This window comes from Eucyclogobius newberryi, unplaced genomic scaffold (genome assembly GCF_026437365.1).
Source record: "Eucyclogobius newberryi isolate DKJ021-1_F unplaced genomic scaffold, fEucNew1.0.hap1 SCAF_56, whole genome shotgun sequence".
Taxonomy (NCBI): domain Eukaryota; kingdom Metazoa; phylum Chordata; class Actinopteri; order Gobiiformes; family Gobiidae; genus Eucyclogobius; species Eucyclogobius newberryi.
The window spans coordinates 581,506-599,435 of NW_027316234.1; the positions used below are offsets into that span (position 1 = coordinate 581,506).

Genomic DNA, 17,930 nt, shown 5'->3' on the forward strand with positions numbered 1-17,930 from the left:
GCTCCAGGGGGTGCTCAGTGGAGGCCATGCCCAGCCAGAGTGTCCCTTCCCCGGGCAGAGTCTGGAGGAGTGGGGGGTGGCTCTGGAGGTGCTCCGGGGGCTCCAGGGGGTGCTCGGCGGAGGCCATGCCCAGCCAGAGTGGCCCTTCCCCGGGCATAGTCTGGGGAGAGTGGGGGGTGGCTCTGGAGGTGCTCCGGGGGCTCCAGGGGGTGCTCAGTGGAGGCCATGCCCAGCCAGAGTGTCCCTTCCCCGGGCAGAGTCTGGAGGAGTGGGGGGTGGCTCTGGAGGTGCTCCGGGGGCTCCAGGGGTTCCAGGGGGTGCTCAGCGGAGGCCATGCCCAGCCAGAGTGGCCCTTCCCCGGGGTGAGTCTGGGGAGAGTGGGGGGTGGCTCTGGAGGTGCTCCGGGGGCTCCAGGGGGTGCTCAGCGGAGGCCATGCCCAGCCAGAGTGGCCCTTCCCCGGGCATAGTCTGGGGAGAGTGGGGGGTGGCTCTGGAGGTGCTCTGGGGGCTCCAGAGGGTGCTCAGTGGAGGCCATGCCCAGCCAGAGTGTCCCTTCCCCGGGCAGAGTCTGGAGGAGTGGGGGGTGGCTCTGGAGGTGCTCCGGGGGCTCCAGGGGGTGCTCGGCGGAGGCCATGCCCAGCCAGAGTGGCCCTTCCCCGGGCATAGTCTGGGGAGAGTGGGGGGTGGCTCTGGAGGTGCTCCGGGGGCTCCAGGGGGTGCTCAGTGGAGGCCATGCCCAGCCAGAGTGTCCCTTCCCCGGGCAGAGTCTGGAGGAGTGGGGGGTGGCTCTGGAGGTGCTCCGGGGGCTCCAGGGGTTCCAGGGGGTGCTCAGCGGAGGCCATGCTCAGCCAGAGTGGCCCTTCCCCGGGGTGAGTCTGGGGAGAGTGGGGGGTGGCTCTGGAGGTGCTCCGGGGGCTCCAGGGGGTGCTCAGCGGAGGCCATGCCCAGCCAGAGTGGCCCTTCCCCGGGCATAGTCTGGGGAGAGTGGGGGGTGGCTCTGGAGGTGCTCTGGGGGCTCCAGAGGGTGCTCAGTGGAGGCCATGCCCAGCCAGAGTGTCCCTTCCCCGGGCAGAGTCTGGAGGAGTGGGGGGTGGCTCTGGAGGTGCTCCGGGGGCTCCAGGGGGTGCTCGGCGGAGGCCATGCCCAGCCAGAGTGGCCCTTCCCCGGGCAAAGTCTGGGGAGAGTGGGGGGTGGCTCTGGAGGTGCTCCGGGGGCTCCAGGGGGTGCTCAGTGGAGGCCATGCCCAGCCAGAGTGTCCCTTCCCCGGGCAGAGTCTGGAGGAGTGGGGGGTGGCTCTGGAGGTGCTCCGGGGGCTCCAGGGGTTCCAGGGGGTGCTCAGCGGAGGCCATGCCCAGCCAGAGTGGCCCTTCCCCGGGGTGAGTCTGGGGAGAGTGGGGGGTGGCTCTGGAGGTGCTCCGGGGGCTCCAGGGGGTGCTCAGCGGAGGCCATGCCCAGCCAGAGTGGCCCTTCCCCGGGCATAGTCTGGGGAGAGTGGGGGGTGGCTCTGGAGGTGCTCTGGGGGCTCCAGAGGGTGCTCAGTGGAGGCCATGCCCAGCCAGAGTGTCCCTTCCCCGGGCAGAGTCTGGAGGAGTGGGGGGTGGCTCTGGAGGTGCTCCGGGGGCTCCAGGGGGTGCTCGGCGGAGGCCATGCCCAGCCAGAGTGGCCCTTCCCCGGGCATAGTCTGGGGAGAGTGGGGGGTGGCTCTGGAGGTGCTCCGGGGGCTCCAGGGGGTGCTCAGTGGAGGCCATGCCCAGCCAGAGTGTCCCTTCCCCGGGCAGAGTCTGGAGGAGTGGGGGGTGGCTCTGGAGGTGCTCCGGGGGCTCCAGGGGTTCCAGGGGGTGCTCAGTGGGGGCCATGCCCAGCCAGAGTGGCCCTTCCCCGGGCAAAGTCTGGTCGTGTGCGGGGTGGATGATCCCTGCTCCGCCTCACGCGAGTTCGAGACCGGCTGGGTGCCCTTTTATCCATGAGGCACTGCACTGCCTCCGGCAGCCGAGTTCGGGGCCCGGTGAGGGCTCCAGGCTCCAGGGGCTCCGACCCGGAGCCTCCGACCCGCAGAAGGTGCTCCCTGGCCGGGCAAAGTCTGGCCGTGTGCGGGGTGGATGATCCCTGCTCCGCCTCACGCGAGTTCGAGGCCGGCTGGGTGCCCTTTTATCCATGAGGCACTGCACTGCCTCCAGCAGCCGAGTTCGGGGCCCGGTGAGGGCTCCAGGCTCCAGGGGCTCCGACCCGGAGCCTCCGACCCGCAGAAGGTGCTCCCTGGCCGGGCAAAGTCTGGCCGTGTGCGGGGTGGATGATCCCTGCTCCGCCTCACGCGAGTTCGAGACCGGCTGGGTGCCCTTTTATCCATGAGGCACTGCACTGCCTCCGGCAGCCGAGTTCGGGGCCCGGTGAGGGCTCCAGGCTCCAGGGGCTCCGACCCGGAGCCTCCGACCCGCAGAAGGTGCTCCCTGGCCGGGCAAAGTCTGGCCGTGTGCGGGGTGGATGATCCCTGCTCCGCCTCACGCGAGTTCGAGACCGGCTGGGTGCCCTTTTATCCATGAGGCACTGCACTTCCTCCGGCAGCCGAGTTCGGGGCCCGGTGAGGGCTCCAGGCTCCAGGGGCTCCGACCCGGAGCCTCCGACCCGCAGAAGGTGCTCCCTGGCCGGGCAAAGTCTGGCCGTGTGCGGGGTGGATGATCCCTGCTCCGCCTCACGCGAGTTCGAGACCGGCTGGGTGCCCTTTTATCCAAGAATCAACTGGAGTGTGGAGCTTCTACGGGCCTCCAGGGGCACTGCCGACCCAGAGCTGTGCCCCGGCTTCAGTTCTCTGTATCTCAGGAAGTTTTTTATTTATACATTTATTTCATCCATAATCTCTGGCGCCTAAAGGGTTAAAAGTAAAAAAGAGTGCTTAGAACGCACAGACTTGCGTGTGTATCGCTGCCGTTTAACCTGGGGCTCAATCGTCGGGTGGAAGCTGGTCCAGGGGCGACACCATGATCAGGAAGGTGGTTCACCCAGGGCGAGGCTCGTCCATTGCACAAACAGGATGTGCTGACCCCTGTGAATTCCCCAAATGTGGGAATCTCAACTGCATAATTTCTGGTAGTGGGGGACTGCGTTCGCGCTCTCCCCTCTTGTTTTTTGTCAGAGGAAAAAAAAAAAAACCCAAAGGGTCGTTTCCATGTACGCCGCTCGCGCTCCGGCCCCTCCGCCGGGCGCTTTGCGCGGGCGCCGCTTTGGACCGTTGACGGGAGGGTCAGCGTGGGGAGAGCTCACTGCTCCCCGAACCCATTGTGGGCATCGCTTCTCGGCCTTTTGGCTAAGATCAAGTGTAGTATCTGTTCTTATCAGTTTAACCCTTTAGGCGCCAGAGATTATGGATGAAATAAATGTATAAATAAAAAACTTCCTGAGATACAGAGAACTGAAGCCGGGGCACAGCTCTGGGTCGGCAGTGCCCCTGGAGGCCCGTAGAAGCTCCACACTCCAGTTGATTCTTGGATAAAAGGGCACCCAGCCGGTCTCGAACTCGCGTGAGGCGGAGCAGGGATCATCCACCCCGCACACGGCCAGACTTTGCCCGGCCAGGGAGCACCTTCTGCGGGTCGGAGGCTCCGGGTCGGAGCCCCTGGAGCCTGGAGCCCTCACCGGGCCCCGAACTCGGCTGCCGGAGGAAGTGCAGTGCCTCATGGATAAAAGGGCACCCAGCCGGTCTCGAACTCGCGTGAGGCGGAGCAGGGATCATCCACCCCGCACACGGCCAGACTTTGCCCGGCCAGGGAGCACCTTCTGCGGGTCGGAGGCTCCGGGTCGGAGCCCCTGGAGCCTGGAGCCCTCACCGGGCCCCGAACTCGGCTGCCGGAGGCAGTGCAGTGCCTCATGGATAAAAGGGCACCCAGCCGGTCTCGAACTCGCGTGAGGCGGAGCAGGGATCATCCACCCCGCACACGGCCAGACTTTGCCCGGCCAGGGAGCACCTTCTGCGGGTCGGAGGCTCCGGGTCGGAGCCCCTGGAGCCTGGAGCCCTCACCGGGCCCCGAACTCGGCTGCCGGAGGCAGTGCAGTGCCTCATGGATAAAAGGGCACCCAGCCGGTCTCGAACTCGCGTGAGGCGGAGCAGGGATCATCCACCCCGCACACGGCCAGACTTTGCCCGGCCAGGGAGCACCTTCTGCGGGTCGGAGGCTCCGGGTCGGAGCCCCTGGAGCCTGGAGCCCTCACCGGGCCCCGAACTCGGCTGCCGGAGGCAGTGCAGTGCCTCATGGATAAAAGGGCACCCAGCCGGTCTCGAACTCGCGTGAGGCGGAGCAGGGATCATCCACCCCGCACACGGCCAGACTTTGCCCGGCCAGGGAGCACCTTCTGCGGGTCGGAGGCTCCGGGTCGGAGACCCTGGAGCCTGGAGCCCTCACCGGGCCCCGAACTCGGCTGCCGGAGGAAGTGCAGTGCCTCATGGATAAAAGGGCACCCAGCCGGTCTCGAACTCGCGTGAGGCGGAGCAGGGATCATCCACCCGCACACGGCCAGACTTTGCCCGGCCAGGGAGCACCTTCTGCGGGTCGGAGGCTCCGGGTCGGAGCCCCTGGAGCCTGGAGCCCTCACCGGGCCCCGAACTCGGCTGCTGGAGGCAGTGCAGTGCCTCATGGATAAAAGGACACCCAGCCGGTCTCGAACTCGCGTGAGGCGGAGCAGGGATCATCCACCCCGCACACGGCCAGACTTTGCCCGGCCAGGGAGCACCTTCTGCGGGTCGGAGGCTCCGGGTCGGAGCCCCTGGAGCCTGGAGCCCTCACCGGGCCCCGAACTCGGCTGCCGGAGGCAGTGCAGTGCCTCATGGATAAAAGGGCACCCAGCCGGTCTCGAACTCGCGTGAGGCGGAGCAGGGATCATCCACCCCGCACACGACCAGACTTTGCCCGGGGAAGGGCCACTCTGGCTGGGCATGGCCCCCACTGAGCACCCCCTGGAACCCCTGGAGCCCCCGGAGCACCTCCAGAGCCACCCCCCACTCCTCCAGACTCTGCCCGGGGAAGGGACACTCTGGCTGGGCATGGCCTCCACTGAGCACCCTCTGGAGCCCCCAGAGCACCTCCAGAGCCACCCCCCACTCTCCCCAGACTATGCCCGGGGAAGGGCCACTCTGGCTGGGCATGGCCTCCGCTGAGCACCCCCTGGAGCCCCCGGAGCACCTCCAGAGCCACCCCCCACTCTCCCCAGACTCACCCCGGGGAAGGGCCACTCTGGCTGGGCATGGCCTCCGCTGAGCACCCCCTGGAACCCCTGGAGCCCCCGGAGCACCTCCAGAGCCACCCCCCACTCCTCCAGACTCTGCCCGGGGAAGGGACACTCTGGCTGGGCATGGCCTCCACTGAGCACCCCCTGGAGCCCCCGGAGCACCTCCAGAGCCACCCCCCACTCTCCCCAGACTATACCCGGGGAAGGGCCACTCTGGCTGGGCATGGCCTCCGCCGAGCACCCCCTGGAGCCCCCGGAGCACCTCCAGAGCCACCCCCCACTCCTCCAGACTCTGCCCGGGGAAGGGACACTCTGGCTGGGCATGGCCTCCGCCGAGCACCCCCTGGAGCCCCCGGAGCACCTCCAGAGCCACCCCCCACTCCTCCAGACTCTGCCCGGGGAAGGGACACTCTGGCTGGGCATGGCCTCCACTGAGCACCCCCTGGAGCCCCCGGAGCACCTCCAGAGCCACCCCCCACTCTCCCCAGACTATGCCCGGGGAAGGGCCACTCTGGCTGGGCATGGCCTCCGCCGAGCACCCCCTGGAGCCCCCGGAGCACCTCCAGAGCCACCCCCCACTCCTCCAGACTCTGCCCGGGGAAGGGACACTCTGGCTGGGCATGGCCTCCGCCGAGCACCCCCTGGAGCCCCCGGAGCACCTCCAGAGCCACCCCCCACTCCTCCAGACTCTGCCCGGGGAAGGGACACTCTGGCTGGGCATGGCCTCCACTGAGCACCCCCTGGAGCCCCCGGAGCACCTCCAGAGCCACCCCCCACTCTCCCCAGACTATGCCCGGGGAAGGGCCACTCTGGCTGGGCATGGCCTCCGCCGAGCACCCCCTGGAGCCCCCGGAGCACCTCCAGAGCCACCCCCCACTCTCCCCAGATTCTGCCCGGGGAAGGGCCACTCTGGCTGGGCATGGCCTCCGCCGAGCACCCCCTGGAACCCCTGGAGCCCCTCCAGAGCCACCCCCCACTCCTCCAGACTCACCCCGGGGAAGGGCAACTCTGGCTGGGCATGGCCCCCACTGAGCACCCCCTGGAACCCCTGGAGCCCCCGGAGCACCTCCAGAGCCACTCCCCACTCTCCCCAGATTCTGCCCGGGGAAGGGCCACTCTAGCTGGGCATGGCCTCCGCCGAGCACCCCCTGGAACCCCTGGAGCCCCTCCAGAGCCACCCCGCATTCCCCCAAACTCAGTCTGGGGACGGGCCACTCTTCCCCGGGTTGCAGGCTCTGGGACTCCGGGGATGACCACCGGGGACCAGGCCCTCCCTTCGAACCTGGGGACCCACACTTAAGCACCCCCACACGGGCTACACACCCTTGTTTCAGCCCCCTGGAGGTCCGTGCCCTTGGTACTATACCATGGAAGTCCGTGCCCTTGGTACTCCGACTGGAGTACCAAGGGAACGGCCCAGCACTCACCACAGAGGCTCGCGCCGGCCCCGGCCCACCTTTCGTCCCTGGGTACCCACACTTAAGCACCCCAACACGAGCTACACACCCTTGGTGCAGCCCCCTGGAAGTCCGTGCCCTTGGTACTCTGAGCCACTTTAAAAGATAAAAAGCACCAGGACCCCAAGGCCCTGGCTCCCCTGTCCCCTACACCACACTTGGAGGCAGGGCCCTTGCCCTCCACTGGCTGCCCCCGCGCCCAATGTACTCCATAACCGAAGAAGAGAGGGGGACCCGGAGGCCGGCCTACTAGGGTAACAGGTTTAATTTAGAGCCGGGGCTCTGGACCACAAATGCCAACAACCCCGCAGTGCGCAGGAGCCTTCGAAGCTGGATGAAACCAGAACGGGGCCCTACGATGGCGGTGACCAGCCAGTTGATAGCAAAGTGAGCCCTGGACAGGAGCTGCATTTGACAAACTCAGAGACGAGGAAGGGACCGGAGTCGGACCAAATATATCATCTGGCGCTGTGTCCAGCGTGAGGGTGAGCCAGCGCAAATCAGGACCACAAATGCCAACAACCCCGCAGTGCGCAGGAGCCTTCGAAGCTGGATGAAACCAGAACGGGGCCCTACGATGGCGGTGACCAGCCAGTTGATAGCAAAGTGAGCCCTGGACAGGCGCTGCATTTGACAAACTCAGAGACGAGGAAGGGACCGGAGTCGGACCAAATATATCATCTGGCGCTGTGTCCAGCGTAAGGGTGAGCCAGCGCAAATCAGGACCACAAATGCCAACAACCCCGCAGTGCGCAGGAGCCTTCGAAGCTGGATGAAACCAGAACGGGGCCCTACGATGGCGGTGACCAGCCAGTTGATAGCAAAGTGAGCCCTGGACAGGAGCTGCATTTGACAAACTCAGAGACGAGGAAGGGACCGGAGTCGGACCAAATATATCATCTGGCGCTGTGTCCAGCGTAAGGGTGAGCCAGCGCAAATCAGGACCACAAATGCCAACAACCCCGCAGTGCGCAGGAGCCTTCGAAGCTGGATGAAACCAGAACGGGGCCCTACGATGGCGGTGACCAGCCAGTTGATAGCAAAGTGAGCCCTGGACAGGCGCTGCATTTGACAAACTCAGAGACGAGGAAGGGACCGGAGTCGGACCAAAAATATGCGCCGGCCCTGCCCCCCGCCCCGCGCAGAGCCATCGGACACGTTGAGGCTGAAGGGGACTGGCGCAGAGCCCTTGGGCCCAGGGGCTAAGCGCAGCCATCATCCTTCAAGCCGCGCCTCCTGCTGCGCGGGGGTGAGTGACAATGGGCTCGGACTGTGGTTCCGTCGGACGCGTTGAGGCTGAAGGAGACTGGCGCAGAGCCCCTGTAACAGGGGCTAAGCGCAGCCATCATCCTCCAAGCCGCGCGTCCTTCAGTGCGGGGGTGAGTGACAGTGGGCCTGGACTGTTGTTCCACCGGACGCGTTGAGGCTGAAGGGGACTGGTGCAGAGCCCCTGTGCCAGGGGCTAAGCGCAGCCATCATCCTCCAAGCCGCGCGTCCTTCTGCGCAGGGGTGAGTGACAGTGGACCCGGACTGTGTTCCCACCGGACGCGTTGAGGCTGAAGGGGACTGGCTCAGAGCCCCTGGCACAGGGGCTAAGCACAGCCATCATCCTTCAAGCCGCGCGTCCTTCAGTGCGGGGGTGAGTGACAGAGGGCCTGGACTGTTGTTCCACCGGACGCGTTGAGGCTGAAGGGGACTGGTGCAGAGCCCCTGTGCCAGGGGCTAAGCGCAGCCATCATCCTCCAAGCCGCGCGTCCTTCTGCGCAGGGGTGAGTGACAATGGACCCGGACTGTGTTCCCACCGGACGCGTTGAGGCTGAAGGGGACTGGCTCAGAGCCCCTGGCACAGGGGCTAAGCGCAGCCATCATCCTTCAAGCCGCGCGTCCTTCAGTGCGGGGGTGAGTGACGGTCCCATCTCCGGAGACAAGGGGCCAGGCGCGGGGGAAGCCAGTCAGACTGAAGCCCCGCGCCTGGTGGGACCTCTGTCTCGGCCTCGCTTCCAACGTGTCCGGCGTGAGGTTAGCCGGAGCAAACCACAGCCGCAAAATGTAAACAAACCCGCAGTGCGCAGGAGCCTTCGAAGCTGGATAAAACCAGAACGGGGCCCTACGATGGCGGGTCTTGAGTGCCAATAGACCAAGCTCCTTGTCTGGTATACATAGAACCATGATTTGTACCATTTTCATGGTTGATTCACGGATGATCCCTGCTCCGCCTCACGCGAGTTGGACGGCTGGGTGCCTTTTATCCATGAGGCACTGCACTGCCTCCGGCAGCCGAGTTCGGGGCCCGGTGAGGGCTCCAGGCTCCAGGGGCTCCGACCCGGAGCCTCCGACCCGCAGAAGGTGCTCCCTGGCCGGGCAAAGTCTGGCCGTATGCGGGGTGGATGGCCCTGGGTCTGGGCGGCGCTAAGATCACGGAGCGGGTCACCTCCGCGTACAGCCCGTGGTCAGCGTGACACCGTGCTCTGCCCCGAGCAATCAGAGCAAACAGGAAGCTTCTGGAAGTGCCCGGGAGTCTGGTAAAATCAAGCCGAAAATAGACCCTCTCATGCCGGGTCTGAGCGGCACTTAGAGCCCGGAGGAGCGCGGAGCGCGGGGCTCCATTCAGAGGCTCCGTGATCCGCCTTACAACCAGCTCTCACCTCCGCGTACAGCCCGTGGTCAGCGTGACACCGTGCTCTGCCCCGAGCAATCAGAGCAAACAGGAAGCTTCTGGAAGTGCCCGGGAGTCTGGTAAAATCAAGCCGAAAATAGACCCTCTCATGCCGGGTCTGAGCGTCGCTTAGAGCCCGGTGGAGCGCGGAGCGCGGGGCTCCATTCAGAGGCTCCGTGATCCGACGCTCACCTCCGCACCTCCGAACCATGACTTGACATTACGGCTGTGAAGGAGCCTTGGAAGCTGGATAAAACCAGAACGGGGCCCATCGATCGCGGTTCTCGTGTGTCCGTCAAACGAGCTCCTTGCCCGGTATCCGCACAACCAGGAAATGTACCTGTTTCGATTGCGAAAAACGTCATTCTCAAAAACCGCCCGCCCCTCCCTCCCAGCATTACCATTTTGCACATTCCGCGTGAGAGCAGCGTAAGAATTTCTCGGGAGCAGCGTGATTTAGCCCGGGAATTTTGAGCTGAACGCTTATTCCCACGAGCCCAAAAAACGACTAAGTCCAACGGTATATAGTGTACTATTGCCGAAAAACGACAGAGTCTTTTCAGGTATAGTGTACTATTTTGGTTTTTACTCTAAGTCCCTCAGGGGCATATGGTGCTATACTATGATGGTCAGATCACCTCCAGGCCCCAGGGGAGTGCTTTTCTGGGGGCAAACAGTGCACTGATGATGGGGGATTATTTCATTTTGCTCATTTTGGTGTTTTTTCACATTTTAACCCATTTTCACCCCTTTTGCTCACAACTTCATACTACGGCCCGGAAAAACGACAGAGTCGCTCGGGTATAGTGTACTATTGCAGAAAAACGACAGAGTCTTTTCAGGTATAGTGTACTATTTCGGTTTTTACTCTAAGTCCCTCAGGGGCATATGGTGCTATACTATGATGGTCAGATCACCTCCAGGCCCCAGGGGAGTGCTTTTCTGGGGGCAAACAGTGCACTGATGATGGGGGATTATTTAATTTTGCTCATTTTGGTGTTTTTTCACATTTTAACCCATTTTCACCCCTTTTGCTCACAACTTCATACTACGGCCCGGAAAAACGACAGAGTCCCTCGGGTATAGTGTACTATTGCCGAAAAACGACAGAGTCCCTCGGGTATAGTGTACTATTGCCGAAAAACGACAGAGTCCCTCGGGTATAGTGTACTATTGGCTGGAAGCTCGGTTTTTTTTCTAAGACCAGCAGGGGTATATGGTACTATATTCTGGTGGTCAGATCACCTCCAGGCACCAGGGGAGTGCTTTTCTGGGGGCAAACTGTGCACTGATGATGGGGGATTATTTCATTTTGCTCATTTTGGTGTTTTTTCACATTTTAACCCATTTTCACCCCTTTTGCTCACATCTTCAAACTCGGGCCCTGATTACAAGTTCTGACCAAATGATGACAAACACGGTATTTATTATGTATTTTTTTCATTTTTTTTATTTTTCCAACTTATACATCCATCATTGGTGCCAGGCAGGTTGTGGAGAAAGCAGTGAAGAAAGGAGAGAGCCATCACAGAAAAGATGTCCATCCAGGGTCAAGGTACCCTGCACTTTTACATATCCAAATGACAGCATTTAAAGTTTTTTAGCGTATGGTATCTCTCGTTGCATGGAACCGCACAGAGGCCAACGCCACACTGACGGCACCTGTACTTTGTTTGCCGCCTGCCTTTGGTACGAGAGCGGTCAGAGCACACGGCGCAGTCTGGACGTCCCTCTGCTTGACAAAGCCAATGACGCTCTGTGAGTCTCTGTGGCATTTCACCCTCCGGTCTTGAGCGCCTTTCTTGTTTTTTGGAGTGATCAGCCAGTAATGCATCAATAATGTTCTGAATGTAAACCTTTAAAGGTTTGTGTGGGCCTGGAGTGGATTTGGTGTATATGATGTGTGAGTTGACAATACTTATGCTTATAATGGCATTGAATATGCGATGATACCATTTCCGGGACCTGTGTGGAAAGAGGTATGTCTTCATCCTCTGGTCAGCAGTGTCCACTCCACCCATGTAGGCGTTGTACTGGTCGACACATACAGGTCTTTTGATGTCACGGAAGCCAGTGTCATCTGTCTTGGATCGGATCCTCCTCTGAACACAATCATTTCCATGGACTGTGGACAACATGGTGAGACGTTTAGTATCGTGCCAAGCACAAGCCAGGAGTTTTCCCTTTCTGCAAAAAACTGGGTCATCTCCTTTTTTCAGCTGTAAGACACTTTTACCAAGGCATTTTGGCATCCCCAACCTGGTAATCCTTACCGTCCCACACAGTCCAGTTTCCAAATCTGCTAATTCATTTGCAATTACAGGCGAGGTATAGTAACTGTCCATGTAAATCTCGTGTCCTTTGCCCGTAAAGGGAGAAACCAACTCACGGACAACTGCGTGTGTTGCACTGATGTTGCTTGCATTATTTTTGTACTGTCCAGTGTGCATTGACCAGCGCAAAACATACCCTGAACAGCTTTCACTCAGGGCATACACTCTATAGCCATATTTGTCAGGTTTATTCGGAGAGTAACATTTTAGTGAAGATCTCCCCTTGAAAGCTATTGTCATTTCATCTAAAGAAAGCTCCTTGATTGGACTGTAAACTGCTGCAAATTTGGGAATAATCAAATCTATTATTGGGCGGACTTTGAACAGTTTATCGTGCCCGGGCTCGCCTGTTCTCACATAATCATTATTGTTGACAAAATGAAAGAACGAAAGAATGATTTCAAATCTGTTTCTTGACATTACATTTCCAAATCCAGGCGTTTGTGTAAGCCAAAATGTTCCCCAGTAATCCTCGATTTCAGGTTTCTCAACAAGGCCCATGGAGAGATGCAAAGCGAAGAAAGCTTTCATTTCGGTGACTGATACATCATACCACTCAAGAAATCTTGAATGTGGCTTCAGAATCATAGGTGCCATACACTGATGTGCATATCTATTTGTCTCATCAGTAATGAAAGTCCAAAACTGATCGGTCAGAAAGAGTGACAGAATATCAAATGGATTAGCATCCGTCAGATCCATCTCTCCTGTGTAGCCAACTGGGTCTTCAAAAGGTTTGATCCATGCCTCAAATACCTCGACCTCTCTCAGCATGTCCCAGCTCTCATCCACCGGGCAAGTTTTACTGCAGCCACTGGTTCCACTGGTTCCTCGCCTCCGTCTGTCCTTTGCACCTGTCCGTTGTTTCGAAGTCCCTTCATCTCCACTTGGAAATCCATCGTCACTCTCGGGGAGATAATACCCTTCAGAGTCAGAATCTGCTGTAAATTGCATGCCACGTGTACTTCCTCCAGCCATTTTTTTCCTTACCGGATCTGCCCTGGATCATACCTGGCTAATAAAGGGAAGTTGCACCGAACCGACCAATGACTGAAGTGATTCATTTTCTACTATTATTTCATTAATTTCCTTGTACGGTAAAGTTGCATTTCTGCGACTTTGGCGCTTAAAGGGTTAAAAGAAGATCTTACAGCCCACATGTGAGTGTGATGCATCATGGGAAAGCTTCTAGTTTCTGCAGATTTTTTATTCTTAAAGATCATCCAGTCCCACAAAATAAAGTTATAATGAAAAGGACAATATCTGAAAAATCTATCTCAAAATTCAAAGAAATAATAGAGCCAATATTCAGTGACATGTCATGTGATCATGTCATGTGATCATGTCATGTGATCACGTCATGTGATCACGTCATGTGATCATGTCATGTGATCCTGCTGAGAACAGTTTTAGTCCCAGTTTAAGTGATCAATGTGTCGACTTGACCATGAATTCTCTGAAGTCTGCTCTTGACGTTGTCGCGCCGTTAAAACAGAAGGTCATTAGGCCAAAGCGCGCCTCCCCATGGTACAACCAAGAACTGCGTTCACATAAACAAAAAGTTAGAAAGTTAGAGGGATTATTTCGTCGCTCTCACACCGAAGAATCCCTAAAAGCAGGAAAAGTTGCCTGCTGTCCTATAAGCAGGCTCTGCGTAAGGCCCAAACCAGATATTATTCAAATCTAATAGAAGTCAACAAAAGTAACACTAAATTCCTTTTCAGCACTGTAGCTAGGCTAACAAACTGTCACAGTGCAGTAGAGCCCTCAATCCCAGCTACACTTAGCTCTGATGATTTCCTCCTATTTTTTAATAATAAAATAAAAACAATCAGAGATAAATTAGATGAAATTACCCCGGCTATTAGCCCTGAACTAGCCCAAGCTGTAAATCTAACGTCTCATATAAATCCACCTGTAAACCTAGAAAGGTTCACAGCTGTTGATCAAGAGAGAGAACTTCAGCCATTATGTCCTCTAAAAGCTCAACTTGTGTCCTAGACCCCATTCCAAGCAGATTCCTCAAAGACATTCTCCCCCTAATTATAGACCCTATTCTTAATATAATAAATACTTCACTCGAAAGTGGCTATGTTCCACAGTCCTTCAAACATGCTGTCATTAAACCTCTTCTGAAAAAGCCTAATCTAGATCCCGACCTATTGTTAAACTACAGACCTATTTCAAATCTTCCCTTCGTCTCTAAAATCCTTGAAAAAGTTGTAGTAAAACAGCTTTGTCGCCACCTGCAGGACAATAACTTATTTGAAGTCTTCCAGTCAGGGTTCAGAGCCCACCACAGCACTGAAACTGCACTAGTTAAAGTCACAAATGATTTGTTATTAGCCGCTGACGATGGACTGGTCTCAATCCTGGTTCTGTTGGACCTCAGCGCAGCGTTTGACACCATCGACCACAACATTCTACTGCAGAGGTTAGAATGTGATGTAGGTGTTGGAGGAACAGCCCTCAGCTGGTTTAAATCCTATCTATCTGATAGGTTCCAATTTGTTAATGTAAACCAGAGCTCCTCACCAAGCTCTAAAGTAATTTACGGTGTGCCACAGGGTTCGGTACTCGGTCCAATTCTGTTTACTCTTTATATGCTGCCATTAGGCAACATTATCAGAAAGCATGACATTAACTTCCACTGCTATGCAGACGACACTCAGCTGTATTTATCAATGAAACCTGATCAGAGCGATCAAGTACAGACTTAGTACTTGTGTGAAGGAGATAAAAACCTGGATGACACTAAACTACCTGCTTCTTAACCCTGAAAAAACCGAGGTCATTGTGCTTGGCCCTAAGCATCTACGAGACGCTCTATCTGAGCAGATAGTCACACTGGACAATGTCAGTGTAGCCTCCAGTTCTACTGTAAGAAACCTTGAAGTCTTATTTGACCAGGAGCTCTCATTTAAAGCTCATTTAAATCAAGCTTGTAAAACAGCCTATTTCCATTTGCGCAACATCGCCAAAATCAGAAGAATCCTGCCTAAAAGTGATGCCGAAAAACTTATCCATGCATTTGTAACGACTAGATTAGACTACTGTAACTCCCTGCTTGCAGCGTGTCCTAAAAGCTCCATAAAAAGCTTTCAACTGGTTCAAAATGCAGCAGCAAGATTACTAACAGGAACAAAAAGAAGAGAGCACATTAGGCCAGTGCTGAAGTCTCTTCACTGGCTCCCGTCGAGTCTAGAATCAAATTCAAAATTCTACTCTTGACCTACAAAGCCATAAATGACATGGCCCCATCCTACCTCAAAGATGCTATAGAACCATATCATCCAAACAGAGCTCTTCGCTCTCAGAATGCCGGCCTTCTGGTGGTGCCAAGAGTCTCTAAAAGTACTGTAGGAGGTAGAGCGTTTAGCTACCAAGCTCCTGTGTTATGGAATCAGCTCCCGACCCATGTTAAATATGCTGACACAGTCTCTTCATTTAAGTCCAGGCTTAAAACGTTCCTCTTCGAAATCGCTTATGGTCAGAGTAGTTAGGAACAGAAAGATAAACCCACAGCTTCAGCTACGCTGCCCTAGGAGTAACTATGCTGGGGGAAGTATGACAGCTTGAGCACTGTCCTCTTCTTCTTCTGACTACTTATGCTATCAAACAATATTTATTTTTTGATTCCACTTGCAAACTGTTCACCGCCTTCTTTTCTTTCTCTCACTTCTGAGGACCTGTGGACCCAGATGCCCCTCCCCTGGTGAAGTGGTCCCTGCCCTGTGTGGACGGTCCCTCTTCTGCCTGAAGAGTGGGTCCAGCTCGCCTCTGACGGTCCCTCTTCTGCCTGAAGAGTGGGTCCAGCTCGACTCAGACGGTCCCTCATCTGCCTGAAGAGTGGGTCCAGCTCGCCTCCGACGGTCCCTCTTCTGCCTGAAGAGTGGGTCCAGCTCGACTCAGACGGTCCCTCATCTGCCTGAAGAGTGGGTCCAGCTCGACTCAGACGGTCCCTCATCTGCCTGAAGAGTGGGTCCAGCTCGACTCAGACGGTCCCTCTTCTGCCTGAAGAGTGGCTCCAGCTCCAGTCTCCTCGTGTCCGTCTGTCCGTCTGTGAGAGTCGGATCTCTCCTTCACTGGAACTCCTCCAGGTTTCTACGCTTTTTTCCCAAAGAGGTTTTTTTGTAGTTTTTCCTGGCCGAGAAGGAGAGTCTAAGGACAGAGGACCCTGGGACATCGTCCCTCGCCACCACAGACATTGTCTGACTCCATCGCCACCACAGACATTGTTGATTCATTTCTCCCTGTGGCCCTCAGAGGCAACTGTTGTTGTGATTTTGGGCCTTACAAAAATAAATTGATTTGATTTGATTTGATGTCAAACTGTCAGGACTTCAGAACCTACACTACAGAAGCACAAACATGAACAAAACATCCTTTTTCAGTCTCGCCTGAATATTGTCCATGTGTAATGGTCCTGAGCAGGACATACTTCATTGTGTGTTTATGCTGTTCACTGCACATGCTGTTGTCATGACAACAACTGTGTCAAGTTTCAGATCTGTAGGAACAGGCATTTTGGTGCTTTTTGTATCAAAAAGTATATTCGGAACAAGTGATCCAAATATGTGCCAACTCTGCCAAACTGTTTTATTACATTTTTAGCTCCTCGGTGATGTAAACATCAGTGTCACCATGAAAAAAAAACAGGCAAAAACTTGTGCAAAATGTAAAACTATTCACAAAAATGATATATAGAAAAAGGTTTACTCCAGTCTCATGTCTTTGTGCCACTGGCCGTAAGAGTTTGGGCCGGCACAAAGCACAAAGGAATGTTACAAGACTTGCAGCCAGCAGCGGTCTTCTTGTGACACACCTTGCAGGGTCTTGGACCTGCAGGTGCAGCCGGTCCCTTCAGGAGCACCTGCCCTATTTTTCATCCAGTAAATATTGAAGAAAAGACACGGAAATTTGCATTCCTATATAATCCAATTTGTATAGCACATTTTACCAACACAAAGTCTCCAAAGTGCTGCACAGAGTACAAAACAAGCACAGGCAAAATATGTGAAAAAACAAATAAATACATACATAATAAATCAATAAATATGAACTAACAAATAAAAAATCATTAAAAACAACATGAAATATATAAATAATAAAAGACTGTCAGAGGACCACACAATTCTCATGCCGGGTTAAATGTTGGTGAATAAAAGTGTATGTTTAAACCAGACTTGAGAGCATCAGCTGAAGGGTCTTTATCAGCTGAAGGCTCTTTATCAGCTGAAGGGTCTTTATCAGCTGAAGGGTCTTTATCAGCTGAAGGCTCTTTATCAGCTGAAGGGTCTTTACCAGCTGAAGGGTCTTTATCAGCTGAAGGGTCTTTATCAGCTGAAGGGTCTTTACCAGCTGAAGGGTCTTTATCAGCTGAAGGGTCTTTATCAGCTGAAGGGTCTTTATCAGCTGAAGGGTCTTTATCAGCTGAAGGGTCTTTATCAGCTGAAGGGTCTTTATCAGCTGAAGGGTCTTTATCAGCTGAAGGGTCTTTATCAGCTGAAGGCTCTTTATCAGCTGAAGGGTCTTTATCAGCTGAAGGGTCTTTATCAGCTGAAGGCTCTTTATCAGCTGAAGGCTCTTTATCAGCTGAAGGGTCTTTATCAGCTGAAGGGTCTTTATCAGCTGAAGGCTCTTTATCAGCTGAAGGGTCTTTACAGCTGAAGGGTCTTTATCAGCTGAAGGCTCTTTATCAGCTGAAGGCTCTTTATCAGCTGAAGGCTCTTTATCAGCTGAAGGGTCTTTATCAGCTGAAGGCTCTTTATCAGCTGAAGGGTCTTTATCAGCTGAAGGCTCTTCATCAGCTGAAGGGTCTTTATCAGCTGAAGGCTCTTTATCAGCTGAAGGCTCTTTATCAGCTGAAGGGTCTTTATCAGCTGAAGGGTCTTCATCAGCTGAAGGGTCTTCATCAGCTGAAGGCTCTTTATCAGCTGAAGGCTCTTTATCAGCTGAAGGCTCTTCATCAGCTGAAGGGTCTTTATCAGCTGAAGGCTCTTTATCAGCTGAAGGCTCTTTATCAGCTGAAGGCTCTTTATCAGCTGAAGGGTCTTTATCAGCTGAAGGGTCTTTATCAGCTGAAGGGTCTTTATCAGCTGAAGGCTCTTTATCAGCTGAAGGCTCTTTATCAGCTGAAGGGTCTTTATCAGCTGAAGGGTCTTTATCAGCTGAAGGGTCTTTATCAGCTGAAGGGTCTTTATCAGCTGAAGGCTCTTCATCAGCTGAAGGGTCTTTATCAGCTGAAGGCTCTTCATCAGCTGAAGG

At 55.8% G+C, this 17,930-nt stretch overlaps 1 non-coding gene and 1 pseudogene across 1 annotated transcript; both read left to right on the plus strand.

Moving 5' to 3' along the window:
• The first annotated feature begins 2,953 nt into the window (after positions 1–2,953).
• Positions 2,954–3,116, plus strand: LOC140345608 (U1 spliceosomal RNA). Its single transcript, XR_011923897.1, has one exon. It is a non-coding gene; the product is annotated as a U1 spliceosomal RNA (small nuclear RNA).
• Positions 3,117–3,281: 165 nt separating this feature from the next.
• Positions 3,282–3,393, plus strand: LOC140345610 (U2 spliceosomal RNA; annotated as a pseudogene).
• Positions 3,394–17,930: the final 14,537 nt, after the last annotated feature.